Source organism: Lissotriton vulgaris, chromosome 2_1 (assembly GCF_964263255.1).
Source record: "Lissotriton vulgaris chromosome 2_1, aLisVul1.2, whole genome shotgun sequence".
NCBI classification, from domain to species: domain Eukaryota; kingdom Metazoa; phylum Chordata; class Amphibia; order Caudata; family Salamandridae; genus Lissotriton; species Lissotriton vulgaris.
Genome location: NC_141687.1, coordinates 729,124,764 through 729,138,665, shown reverse-complemented (window position 1 = coordinate 729,138,665; position 13,902 = coordinate 729,124,764). Strand labels below are relative to the sequence as shown.

The 13,902-nt window shown below is 42.2% G+C and overlaps 1 protein-coding gene across 1 annotated transcript in view; it reads right to left on the bottom strand.

Moving 5' to 3' along the window:
• LMO1 (LIM domain only 1) overlaps positions 1-13,902 on the bottom strand; it is a 534,498-nt gene that overhangs the window by 464,047 nt on the left and 56,549 nt on the right. The window lies entirely within an intron of this gene.

Here is a 13,902-nt window from a genome sequence, read left to right as displayed (position 1 = left end):
ATTAGATCAAGATACTCTATTTTTCTAAACTGGTGTGGTGTCCATTTGTAGCGTTTTCACTGTGTTATTGTGTTTGTTATGTAAAAATACTTTATACATTGCCTCTGAGGTAAGCCTCACTTCTCGTGCCAAGCTACCAAGGGGATGAGTAGGGGTCATCTTAGCTGTGTATTCACCTTATCCTGACTAGAAAGGAAGGGTCCCTACTCAAACAGGGTGCATACCACTGACAACTATAGACCCCCATTTCCAAAAGTCACATAGCATAACAGAACCTAGCCTAGCATAGTACTGCATAGCATAACATATCATAACACTACAAACATAGCAGAACATTTTTTCACAACAACATATAACATACCATATCATAACATAATATAAAATAAGTGGGAGATATGGGTGTATAAATACTTATTTAGTTTCTTATTTTTGGAATCTAATCAAAAGAACAGAGGCAAACGTCTCCTGAAGCAGGTTCTCAAACGTGGAATCCCCTGTAAACAAATCCCAAGTGAGGGCAAATTTGATAAATTGAAATACATATAACACAGCTACAGAAGACAGGAAATAATCCAAAAATGATAATCAGTATGACTCATAAACAGTAAGCACAACCTACCCCTTTGGCGACAGTGATTCAAAAAAGGTCAACATAATAAAACGAGAGAATGAAGTCTTGGTCACAAGAGCAGAACACTTAAAACACAGTTCAGCAGATCCAGAATAAAGGCCTTCCAGTGCAAGATGGGTGAAATGGAGTTACTTGAGTTTGTGAGATGCCGTAAATATGTAGACATGTGCTACACAATTTAAAATAGAGTAGAGAATATTGACTTCAACCGAGGAAACCAGCTGTTGAATCCTAATACAGCAGGTTTGAAAGACAGAGATAACAGTTTCCAGGAAGTTAGTATATGACAGACCTCTAAACGAAGGTTCCAAAAGCTTATTGTTCCCCATCCTAGCACATTAAACACAGAAGATGAGAAAATCCTGCATAGCAGATAAAAGGGACCACTGCTCAGGGCTGGACTGGCTGTAGCAGGCACCAGGCATTTTCCCTGTTGGCTGGAAGGGTGGAGGCCGGTTTTGTGAAAGGGGGATGTTTTTGTAGCAGTGCTGCAATATCGGCCCCCTGTAACAAAAGCGGAAGCAGTGCTTCTCACTAGCAAACCCCTTGGACCCCTCGCTCCTGGGGCTGATTGAGCACATTGCCAGGGCTGGTTGCTGTTCTCAGTCTGGCTGTGCCACTGCTACAAGAGTGAAGGAAATGTTTCTTCAGTCAGCCAAACTCCTCTGTGACCATACACAAGAAAGAACACATATTTTGGATCCATTCATGGAGTACCAAAATAACATTTACATGAAGACAATTATGGCAGAAGCTCCAAACTCAGCCAGCCCCATCGGCCTACAACTGGTCAACCCATTGCTCAGTGAAGGACTACTATCCAAGATAATAAACATGGTATTGTTGCATGCATTGCAAAGATGACCACAGTGGATCTAGAGTTGAGGAAAACTACAAGCTGGTCTCAGGCTTGCCATGCATTGCCGAAGGGGCTTAAAACCACGGTTACTGAGCAAAATACAGCCCTTATTGAGGAAAACGGTCTTGTGAATTACTGCCAGTCAGTATTCTACCACAAACAATACATGAAATCATCCCTTTAACATCAGGTAAGAAACCATCTGCACCACGGAGAATGGGCAGTAAGCTGTATTTATACCATGACTTTATACCATTTTATTAATTTCATTATTTGAGTGTTTGTATAGTACATGAAAGATACAAAGGGGTGTGTGAACGCTTTTTTTAGACATGACGAGAAAAAGCATGATTACATCTCCAACACACAATAAAATTACTTGCAGGTGTTCACTGGGAGTGGATCTGTGAAAATACCATTCAATATCAATATAAACATTACAAATGTTTCATACTCCACTCTATTCTGATAAACGTCATTAGGTTTAGCCCTCTCTTCAGGGTCACCCCAACGTTTTTTGCCTGTAACCCTCCTGATTTCTGAACCAGTTTTATTTGCTTTTAGGACTATGTGCTCTTTACCACTGTTAACCAGTGCTAAAGTGCTTGTGCTCAATCCTTAAAACATGGCAAAATTGTCTTGCACTCATTGCGCACATTTTATTAAGTCCCTAGTTAAGAAGCACTACCTGTACCCAAGCAAGGACTTCATTTGAAGGTAATCAGAGGTCGCAGCTGTGGCCACTAGCTTGCTTCCTGCTACTCCTGGCACTTCCTTCGCTACCCCTGCTCTCAGAGGGGTCAAAACATTTGCAACCTCTGAGGCCAGTGGTCACAAAGGAAGTGCCAGGAGTATCAGGGAGCAAGCTAGAGGTCACAGCTGTGACTCCTGACTTCCTCCAAATGATGCCCATGTAACCAGGGCCTGTAAATTAAAGGCTACTGGTGAGCCTGTATCACTTATTGTGTCACTCAATTATTTAGCCTTTTAAACATGTATCAGGTCTTCCATTGCAACCTGTGGATGCAGTTTTGAATGAATAGCAGTCGTTACGTAGCATGCAGATAGTCCGTAAGCACCCTGTAGAGCAGGTTGCAGTGTATTTAAAAAGTTGGACATCTACCATTAAGTTTTATATGGCCTGGTAGTGAAAAACTCCCAAATTCATATTTCACTAGTGTATAGGATACCATGGGATTACCTTAGTACTTTCAATAAGTGATAACTTTTTGGGGGAAATAGGTAGTTATGTTATGTTTTGCATCTAAGGAATTGTAATTTAAAAATCCTCTTAAATTATTAAAGCCGGATTTTAAGTCACAATTCTGAGAATGTACTGTTTGAAAGTTGGCATTTTCTTGTACTGAATATTTGGTGCCTGCAGCCTGTTCCTGGGTCACATGACTATTTGTATTAACAGTTGACCGTGTGTATTTCTCCCAGAGAGCCTCACACAGGGCTGGGTTTTGGCAGGATGGGCCATCCAAGCAGGATATGGGGGGCGGAGCTGTGCGCAGCCCCACTTGCACTTCAAAGACACTGCCTCATTACAGATACAAAGACCTTCACACCAGGATGTTGTGACTCAGGACATCCTTGGACCATGGCAGGAAGGTATGAAATTCCAGACACTTCTGTGAGGGGGAACTCCAGAAGTCTCTTCCATATTAAAAGTAGCACCAGGAAAAACAATATGACACTGACACCCAATCTTCAGTACACTCCTGGACCTGTTGGCACTACAGAAGAAGGACTGCCTGTCTGCTAGAAGACTGCCCTGCTGCTTGAGGCCAGCCTTGCTGACTGAGAAGGAGGACTGGATCTGCTCCCTTCATCCCAAGCTACCAGAGTGTCTGCAAGGGCTAGTTAGCTGATCTCCTGTTCTGAGCTACAGGAACACAACAAACTCCAGAGGCCCTTTTGTAACTGCCCAGCTACCCGCTGCACTGGACCTGCCTAGACCTGCAACTGGACCTGCCTGAGCTCTACTGGATTGAATTCCTGATCCACAATAGGCACCTTCCAGGTCCCATACCCTCATGTGGCATCAGTGGAGCTCCTCCTGGAAGAAAATGAGAAATCCTAAAGTTTTGGGATGTTCGCAACCACGAATGGGCTAGTTGACACCAAACTCTTGCTGCCCATACCAACTGCAAGTGTAAAACTCCAGTGTACCAAACTCTTCTTGCTACAGCGACCAACAGCCGCAGTGATCATCAACATGAAGCTCCAGCAATGACTATCCTTGATACCTGACAAGAACTTCATGCTACCACAATGACTGTCTTCAATGTTGGCCTGAGCTTCGTGCTAAAGTGACAACCATTTGTGATGCTCTCCCTGATCCACACGTCTCCTCCATCACAAACTGAACCCTTTGCACCGACTTTGAGAAGGTAACTGATTCAGTGGGACTTTCCTGGTCATTATATCTGGGCCACACTCCATTGTGGTCTGCCTGAACCTGTGACTTTCACATGGTCTTGCACGACCAGATAACCACGAGTGTCACTTTGTGCTTTTAGGTGGTGTACTTACAGTAAATAGTTGAAACAGCATAACTCAAGTTCTACTGGTTGGAATTTTGCTGTTTTGGTGTCAAACAATTTATTACATTTTACTTTATTTTTCTAAATTGGTGTGGGATTTTCTTATTGTTGTGTTTTCAGTTTATTGATGTTCAAAGTGCTGCATAAATACTTCACACATTGCCTCTGAGTTAAGGCTGACTGCTTTTCCGCCAAGCTAACAGAGAGTTAAGCACAAGTGAATTAAGCGATTTCTGTGGTTCACCCTGAAATAGACTGTTGCTGAAAAGGGATCACACCCCACTCAACCGACAACCCAATTTCTCACAAACATCATGGTGCAGTAGTGCTGGTGGTCATTAGAAGCCTGCAGCTTGCATGTCTTTAATTTAGACCAGGTGCACACAGATAGAAAGCACTGGCTATCATTCAGTTCCAATGTTCAAAGGCACCTATGGATTCAATTCCCTCCCCTTTAGGACATCATTATTATCTCAAGATGTTTTTACAAATTTCTTTTTAAAATTAAGAATTTATTTTTCTATGACTGTTGAAAATATAAACTTAAAGTACCATTTGTAAACAATTAAACTGCACATTCGATAACAAATAACCAATAAGGATCCATGACAATATCAGAATGCCAACTATTAAGCAAACTTTCATTTTCAGCGCTACAGCACCATTTTTTCAGACACCCTACAATTGATATAATAAATTACATTTACAATTCTAAACGTTAGAAAGCGAAATAGCTTCGGCATCCCTCTCAGCAACCTCTTCTCTCTCGCGTCTCCTGTTTCCCATTTCCCAATTTCCTATGATTATTTTTGCACATACAACAAGCATCAGATAGTAAGTAACATAATCTTTTGTAAATTGCTAGTAACCAAAGGAAGAAATGATATGGGGTTGTTTTACCACTGTTACAGAAATAACCACACTGTTTCAGAGTCACTTAAAGCACCAAAACGAGAAATAAGTGCACCTCCTGTATTTCAAAGTATTTCTACATTTTTTCTCCCTCACTGAACTTTTGCATCGAGAATCATTTAAATTGTAGTAGCCACAAATCATTGTAATACCTATCTGTTTCTAAAGCATAGGTGCAGTTTTTTGTACTTCAGAAAATTGTGCATGGTGTATTCAATTGAGTCAAGTCCCCTGTTGTGAAATGACAAAATCTTATTTTGAAATACCATGGGGCCTCATTTACAAGCTCATCGCGCCGCCGGTGGGTCACTTTCTTTTGATGCACTGGTAGCGCAATGGGCTTGCCATATTTAAAAGAGCACGTAAAGCCGCCCTGCATGACTTTTCATGGTCTTGTAAATATGGGTCCTTTTCACACATTACTCTGCGTAAAAGGGGCGTTCCATGGGTGTTGCTGTGGGTGTCCCGACGCAGCACCCATGGAGCTGACACATTCCCAGATTCACAATATTTTGTAAAGCTGGGAATGCGTCACTACCCAACGCCTCCCCGGGGCAAGGCATAGGAGTGGCGCCATGAGGAGAAATACTTTTGTTTCTCCTAATTTTTCCCCTTTCTATGAGTGCTGCATAATGCAACACGCCTAGAAAGAGGAAAATGCCATCAATTATTGTTTTTGTGCAGGAAGATGTCCCTTCCTGCACAAAAACAATCATCCCCGCAACAGGAGCACCCTTGGAAAAGGGCTCAAGGGTGTCTGTGATGGCGCATGGCTGCTCTTTGTGCGCCAGAGCAGCGAAGAAGGAAAGGAATGCACCGTAACTTGTAGATACGGTGCATTCCTTCCCTTTTATTTGACGCAGGGCAGCACAGCAGAAAAGCTTGATATGCTGCTGTGTGCCAAAATATATCAAATGAGGCCCCATATGTCAAAAGAGTGGTTCCCCGGATTACCAGCTGCAGAAAGTACTCACGGAGGGCTACTAGTCTGCAAAAGTTGGTGTTCATTTTCCATTTTTATTTTCAAGTGACTATAATTGTGAATGTGGGCAAATTGGAAAGCACTGTTTTTTAGTTTCCATCTCAAAATTGAATTACTCAAAAAATCTGTTCAGAATGTAAGTGCTTAATCCGGACAGGCAAAGCAATCACTTATTCATTCACATTTGAAAACGTTTGTTTCTGTGTGAATACGTGGTTATAACTAGATTTCCTAAATGCAGAAATAAAGCATTATGGCAAGAGCAAAAGCCAACCCACAACTTAAAATTAGGTGATTAATAATTAAAATCGTGAATTTATAAGTTAGGAACTTCCAGGTGTTGACCTGTGGACTGTCAAATATCGTACTGGGAGAACAATCAAATTGATGAAATGTTGAAATGGTAACAAAATCTTAAATCAAATGAACTGCACTGATATTGATGTCACAAACAGATGGATCAATAAAAGTCTGCAGAGGTCATGGAAGTCGGATTCCCGTGTCAGTACTCGAGGGTAGGATACGATGGAGGAGGGGACAGATGGCAACAGTGGAAGGGGGCCAAATGAAATTGAGATGTTGAGGGAGAAGGGATAGGATATAAACATTTGATGGGAAAAATAATCAAAACAGGAGGAGAGCCAATGATGGTGACAGGGTGGTGTACAGCGCAAATATTTAAAAAAGTGTCTTGGAACAGAAATCTGGTAGCAAGGGATAAGTAGGAGATAAGAGCGGAATCCATGACCCAAACTAAAAGGACTAAAGACGGCGGCACTTTCACACCAAGACATGAAAACTCTCCTATCCTCTATGCATTGTCCCACTAATCATTCCAACCTCTCTAGTGAAAATAATTAGCTCAAACTTTTTCCCCCAGAAATCTCAGACACTACGAGCAACCGAGTAAAAATGCAGTCACGGAATGTCCATCCTCCTACAGCTATCCAACACCTCCATTAGATTCTGCCACACTTCCTGTTTTCTCTCCCATCTCCCAATGAAGACATTTCCCATCCAGCAATCTGTCAGCTCCTTGTATACCACATCTGTCCCTTTTGTCCCTAAATCATCAAACCAGAGGCACTCTCTTCTCACCAACATCTTTGTTTAAACTCCACTAGTGCAACTTCGGACCCTGCTAACTATCACCCTTTGTCCCATTATTGTAAAACATCTGGAATGATTAGGTTATAATGGTCTCACCTCTTTTCTCAAACCTCTCAACATATTTGACCACTTTCAGTCAGGCTGACGTGTGTTAAACTCAGCTGGACCCCCCTTCAATCAATCAATCAGTGCATTTATAGAGCATGCTACTCACCCGTGAGGGTTTCAAGGTGCTGAAGGGAGGGGAGGTGCTGCTACTGCTCGAATAGCCAGGTCTTGAGGTGTTTCCTGAAGGTGAGATGGTCCTGGGTCAGTCGTAGGTGGGCTGGGAGGGAGTTCCATGTCTTGGCGGCCAGGTAGGAGAGCGATCTTCCTCCGGTGGTGGTTCTGTAAATCCGTGGGACGGCGGCGAGGGCGAGGCTGGCGGAGCGGAGCTGGCGGGTCGGAGTGTAGAACGTGAGGCGATTGTTGAGGTATTCAGGGCCCTTCTTGATGTGTGCATCTTTCTTCACTCACTAAAGCTACCGGTCTTCTAGTCTTACACCTCTTGACTTCCCTTTGCCATTTGATCGCTTCTCTCTAGTATTCATCATTGCCCAGCAAGAGATCACTGATTCTGCACTCAAATGGTTTTCATCCTTTCTATCAGATCTTTCTTTCTCTCTCCATCCCCAATGCCTCTACTACTGGTAAGCATCCCACAGTGCATAGCCCCTGGCCTGTTCTTTTCCCCACCCCTCCCACAACACACTCTCTCCTGGCATTTCCATCACCTAGTTCAGGTTTTTCTATCACATCTATGGAGACGATTTACAAAAATGTCTTTCGTCCTTCACTCCTCATTTCCAAATATGGATTAGAAATTGCTTCACAGCAAATGTTAGGAAACAGTCAGCTCATTTGGTCAATTTCTTTTCAAAATAGAAATAATCTTTTTTCCTGCTGCATTTATGCGCTCCACCTCCCATTCACGCAAGGTTCTCCAAAGTCGGTCCTGGTGGGCCTCATCCATACCAGATGTTCAAGATAACTACATTTGTCTAAATGGGGATATTCTAAAAATCTGGCATGGATCCGGCCCTCCAGGAATGACTTTGGAGAACCCTGCATTAGCCCTCCATTTTCTCCCGGATATTATTACAACAACATCTTCAGCTAGAAATTCTGGGGTACACTTCAAGCCCTCAGGGATACCATGACCATATATAACAAACACAGCTGGAAAACTCAAATAAACTACAGAACATATGAAAATTTCAAGCAAGTATTTCATTTCACAAAGCCAAGACACTGATCTCAACATTAGTTCTTGACAAACGCAACTACTGTAATGGTATGGTTGTAGGTATCTCCCACATTATTTTACAGCAATCTACAAGAGTTTAAATTACAAATGCTTTTTACAGCTTTTCCGTGCACACTCCAGTCTTTCAGAATTGTAACCAAGTTGATTAACCCTCAGCTAAAAAATAAGCTTTTTCAACTTATTGATTCTGCTCTTAAAAACTATTAATGGCACATCCTGAAACTGCATCTGCCAAACAAATATTTTCTTTTTGATAAACAGATTTTATTGGTTTTCAAGCACACACATGACATTTCCACAATAGAAAACATTAATTACCAAGTATAGACCCACATCTGAACATCTTAAAGACTGTAATATTCCCACCATTTTCCCCACACCTTGGCATGGTTCCTTGGGCATCCACTGGACCGATATATTGTCTCTTCCAGTTTATCACCACTGCCCATGGCGATCTGCCAGTTCTGCAGAGAAGGAGCCAATGGGGGGTTCCAGTGTTTGCAAGCCCCCTCTTGGCTAGCACTGTTCCAATGCCCACTAGAGTGCGGTCTCCCTGGGTACCGCCAAATTCATTGACTATCCCTAACAATGTGACTATGGAGAAAAAATTCACCAGGTTGCCAAACATACAGGTGAGAGTTGAAAATATTCCCCCCGAGTATCTTAGAGAATTCCCAAACTACTTGAAACAAATGTGCTTCCTCAGCTTGATAACATGGGCACATGGGAGTCAGCATTATATTTGCCCACCGGAGTCTAACTAGGGCAAGGTAAGTCATATGGAGGATCTATAATAGATATGTCTGAGCTCTCAGCTTACACTCAAAACTCCCACGTAGCCTCACCCAAACCTCAGCATGAAGCATGGAGATGCAATTATTCCACTTATTGGGTCCAACACTTTTTTCCAACTGTGCTGCATTATATCTCTCTTCTTTTGTTGTTCAAAATACTTCTCAAGAAATACCTCCTCTTATATAAAGCATCTTAACTAACTTAAATTCCACCCTCTGGTGGTCTTAAAAGATGGGACAGTGGTCGTTATTCCTCCTTTGTGGCAGAGGACTTTATTTCCACCTTGTGGAGGACCTACAGATCAGATTTGAGATTGCTTTGGTGAAAGTGTTTCCACTGACAGAGTGGGAACACTTTCATTGAAGCATTAATTCCAGAAAGGCTGCCATGTCAATGCAGACCCCTTGCATTATTTTTGTTTCTCAGTAAGAAGTCGCCAAATCTGTGGTTTGTGTCTGAGATCCGAACCATCAATGGTTCTGATGTGAGTGAGTTTTCTTCCTGTCTGTGGGGGGCATGGCACTGATTGTATTTTACTTTTAGGATCTCCCTGCCTTGCATGGGGGTGCGGGGCAAGAAAAAAGTATGTTGGTGGCCTAACCTAAGCGGACCTGTCCTTCTAACTGACCTAACAGTTCAGAGGCAGTTGAGCTGCTGGGGTGGATGTTTCCCAGGGCAGAGTTAGTTGAGCCTGCACCATTAAAATTGAGGAAGGGCAAAATGCTAGCTTTCTTCCCTCCTTGCATATTTGGTATCTGTATTTTTTATTTTTTTTATTTTACAGAGTTTTATATAGCACGAACTTGACCCGAATCGGGTATCAGAGCGCTTTACATAGAACCAGTTGCATTACATGAGGACACATTCATTTTTGTTAGGCATGGGAGATTAAGTGAGTTGCCCAGAATCACAGGATGTTACAAATCAGGTTACTAGTGGCGGGGTTGCCTGCTCATATGGACAGGATACCAAGAAGTAATTCTGGCAACTTGATACCATGTTATCCATTATTTGCATTTCTATTGCATTGTGTTGTTTTTTCGCAATTTTCAAAGATTGAATATCTGTAAAACACATGTTTCAGGCCATAGTAAAAGAGGTTTTAAGTCTCTGCTATACATTCACTAACACACTGGCGCAGGATGAACATGAAAGGGCACATTGATATTGTGCAAAAATACTCAAAGGTTGTCTCAATCTTTGTTTTGGGACCAAGGAGGTGAAGTAGTGTGGCTCACCGGTTAGAGGCGGCAGACCCGAGAGCAGAGGACGGCCCGGGACCAGGGTTCGATTCCCGGCGTGGCAGGTTTCTAGACCAGGGTCAGCGGACTCGATAATTCTCTCGCCTCGGTGCCCACTCTGATCAGCGAGCACACTCGGCAACTCTGGGCATTAGCTTGCCTCATCTTCACTAACGGCCCCACCAGACTGCCGGGGATGCCTGGTCTCACCCTGGAGATACCCATTAAAGGGACCATCTCTCAGGGAAGCCAGGTAGGGTTTCGCAGCGGTCGAAGCGCCTTGGGACCCTACGGGTAAGTAGTGCGCTATATAAATGCCTATACATACATACATACATACATGTGCTTCTCAGAATTGACCACTGATTGTGGGGTAGAGTCAGGTGACTATGCAGACAATCTTTTCTGTTCAGAGGACCTCTGATTGCGAGGCAAATAGATTGGAGAGAAGTTTCTCCCGATTTTTTAAAATTGTGTTTGTCATTTTTTACACGGTTCCAAGAGGCACCCGCACAAAGCTTAAGTGCAACTTTAAAATACGTTTTCGATCAAATCCATTGTTTTCCACCCATAAGAAATCACGTCACTCATATTCAACTTCAAGCAGAAATAATTTGAAATGCAAATGTCTTGGAACAACCGTTCAATAATTGATCAACGTATGATTGTTTTTCTGCAAATCCTCGCACCTTTTCCATGTCTTAACAGATCCCACACTTACTCCAGCATGCCCTGGCTCCTTTTTGTGTTTTGTTTTATTAACAACTCGGTTTCTTGGCTAGAGAGCCTGGAACGAGCGCTAATTTCCTAATGTGTTTTCCATTTACTTCAGAGGCTTTGCCCAAATATACTCTGCTAATGACTATCGCATTTCATATTTTAGCTTGTTTACAGTACACTGCACCAGATGTTACAGTACATAATACAGACCCTGAATATAATACGAATGCCGCCCTGTTTGCTTTAATTATTCACAATCATTATTGTCACTGTGGATTATGGGAAGGTTCTCATCAGAAATTAGTGCGCTTTGCATGCTAAAAGGTACACATAATTTTTAAACATCTTTAAAATTAGAAAAGTGATTTGGGAGATTAGCGTCTACTGTGTCTCCATGGTGCTGGGAGACAGGTGCAGAAAAACAGTTGCTGGGAGCTAATGTGAGCTAATATCTTCTTTCCCCTTCAGGGGGTGTGTGTATAATTTCCATTTCTTTCATGTTAATATTAAAAAACATGACTTTATGGTGACAATTTAGTGATAACCATACCCACTTTTTGGACTGCGCCTACAGTAGACTTTAAATACCTGATACTCCACTGGAGATTTCTATTCTCAATACCTAGGTTTAATTAGATTCCTCGGCCTCATCTCATAGAACCTCTTTCCCTTCATTTTGAATACTTAATCCGAGCAGTCCTTGAACACACTTGATATTCAATATATCATTTTACACACAGCCATTTTCCTCTAGGATTTAAGAATCGCCTTCTCTTGCAGAGAATTACTTGCAGCTGTAGTACATTTTGAACTTTTGCATCTTGGTGTATTCATCTTTTATTAAAGCGAGCCAATACCTGATAAGAATTATTATGCAAATGCACGTTATGTTAAAAATATACAATTTAAAAAAAATGTTCAAATTAGGAAGGCGATGAGATCATAAATGCGTGAAGTGTTTTTAGATATGAAATGTTATATGATAAATTATTTTTTAGCCTGGCACTTCAGAAAAAAAGCAGTATGCAGAATAATAACTTGTTTGCTGCTTAGTACTGAAAGCATGTTTCTACTGTTCTGTTTTGCTGTAAATAACAGATGTTAATAAAACTCCACTAACTGAGCCTCATTTAGCGTTTCCACCATGCACACTTTTGCTGTCACCCTAACTAGCATAGATACTCCCAGATAAGGGTTATAACCAAAGCGTTTTGTAAGACTCATGTCAGACCCTACTGGATAGGCCAATGAGGCCAAAAGTAATCATGGGCCACATTACACAAAGTGTCACAGGGGTGCAATGGGCTTGTGCACACATTTTCTGCTCCTTTAGGGATCTTTGGTGTCACTGAAGGGTTGGTGATACCTGTAAGGCTCACTCTGTTATACTGATCATACCGGCACTACATGTGTACCAAAAAGATCTCAAGGATGCAATCCCTGATTTGCATGGAGCAGGGGCAAATGGTGAAACTCTTTGACTGTGTGCCTGCACCATATTACAGACTCAGGAGCTGAGGCAAATGAGCAGTGAGGAAGCACACTAACTGTGCTCCACAAGGAGGTAATGCTTAGTCAGTGCACCTGTCTGAGGGTGACACCTGAAAGGGGAAAGAGGAGGTCCCAGGGACCCGCTGGACTCACCTGCAGGGGGATATCTGCCCCCTTTGTAATGCATATAGGGTCGCTAACTGGAAAGTGACAAGTGGTCCAGCTGCTTCATCCGGCTGGTCTGCATTCACTAATGATGCACCACTGATGTCTCAGGCACTGCGAGAATATTTTTGGAGCACATAGCGGCTACGGGAGCCACATTGTGCACCGCAATGTTCCCCAGACTTACACTGTGCAGGAAATTTTCTTTGTTCCAATCAACATGGAATGGACCTGCATACATGTAGACGTTGCTTAGACAGACCCCCCCAGGATATTGCGGCATGGATTTGCAAATTTTGCGGCACAAACATTGAAATTTTGCAGCATTTTTGCAGCGCTCTATTTTGCTATTCTTTCAGAACCAAACATGTATTTTCTATCAAGGTGTGGGGAACTTGATAAAAATAAATGTCCCTTGGGCCCCCTGCATGCTTTGAGGACATTAAAAAAATTGCCCCCCCTGGGCCTGCTGCATATCCTGTGGGTGGCGGGCCCTTACCATTAAAAAGAAATGCCTCCTGGGCCGGCTTCATACATGGGCTGCGGGCCGAAACATTAATTTTTTTTAAATGCCCTCTTGGTCGACCACATGTCCCACGGGCAGCAGGCCCTAATTATTAAAAAAAAAAAATGCCCCCTGGGCCCGTCGCATACCCCATGGGCGACGGGCTCAAAAGTTGAGGGTCTGCTTAGAGTTTTTTGATAGGATGCTCAATACAAGATTACTTGTCTTTCTTTGGCCTTAAGGAGGCCATACATTTTTCTGGCTGATACGCGTCCACCTTATCAACTGGTGGAGTCTAAGGACTGAAGCGAGTTTCAGATTGATTTCCAGCAAGGCAGAAGTCCTACAGACAGATTACCTTTTATTATTAAGCTTTGCTTTCTTGTTGACTACCTCCCGATGGATCAGATTTTGTTCAATGAAGACATAGAATAGAACGTTGAGAGACAGAGACAAGACATGACATATAATGTGTATAGTGGGAATATTTATACAGAGATTGTATTATACAATTTGTGTTTGCATGTATATATATATATATCTATATATATATATATATATATATATATATATATATATATATATATATATATATATATATATATATATATATATCTCTATATATATATATATATA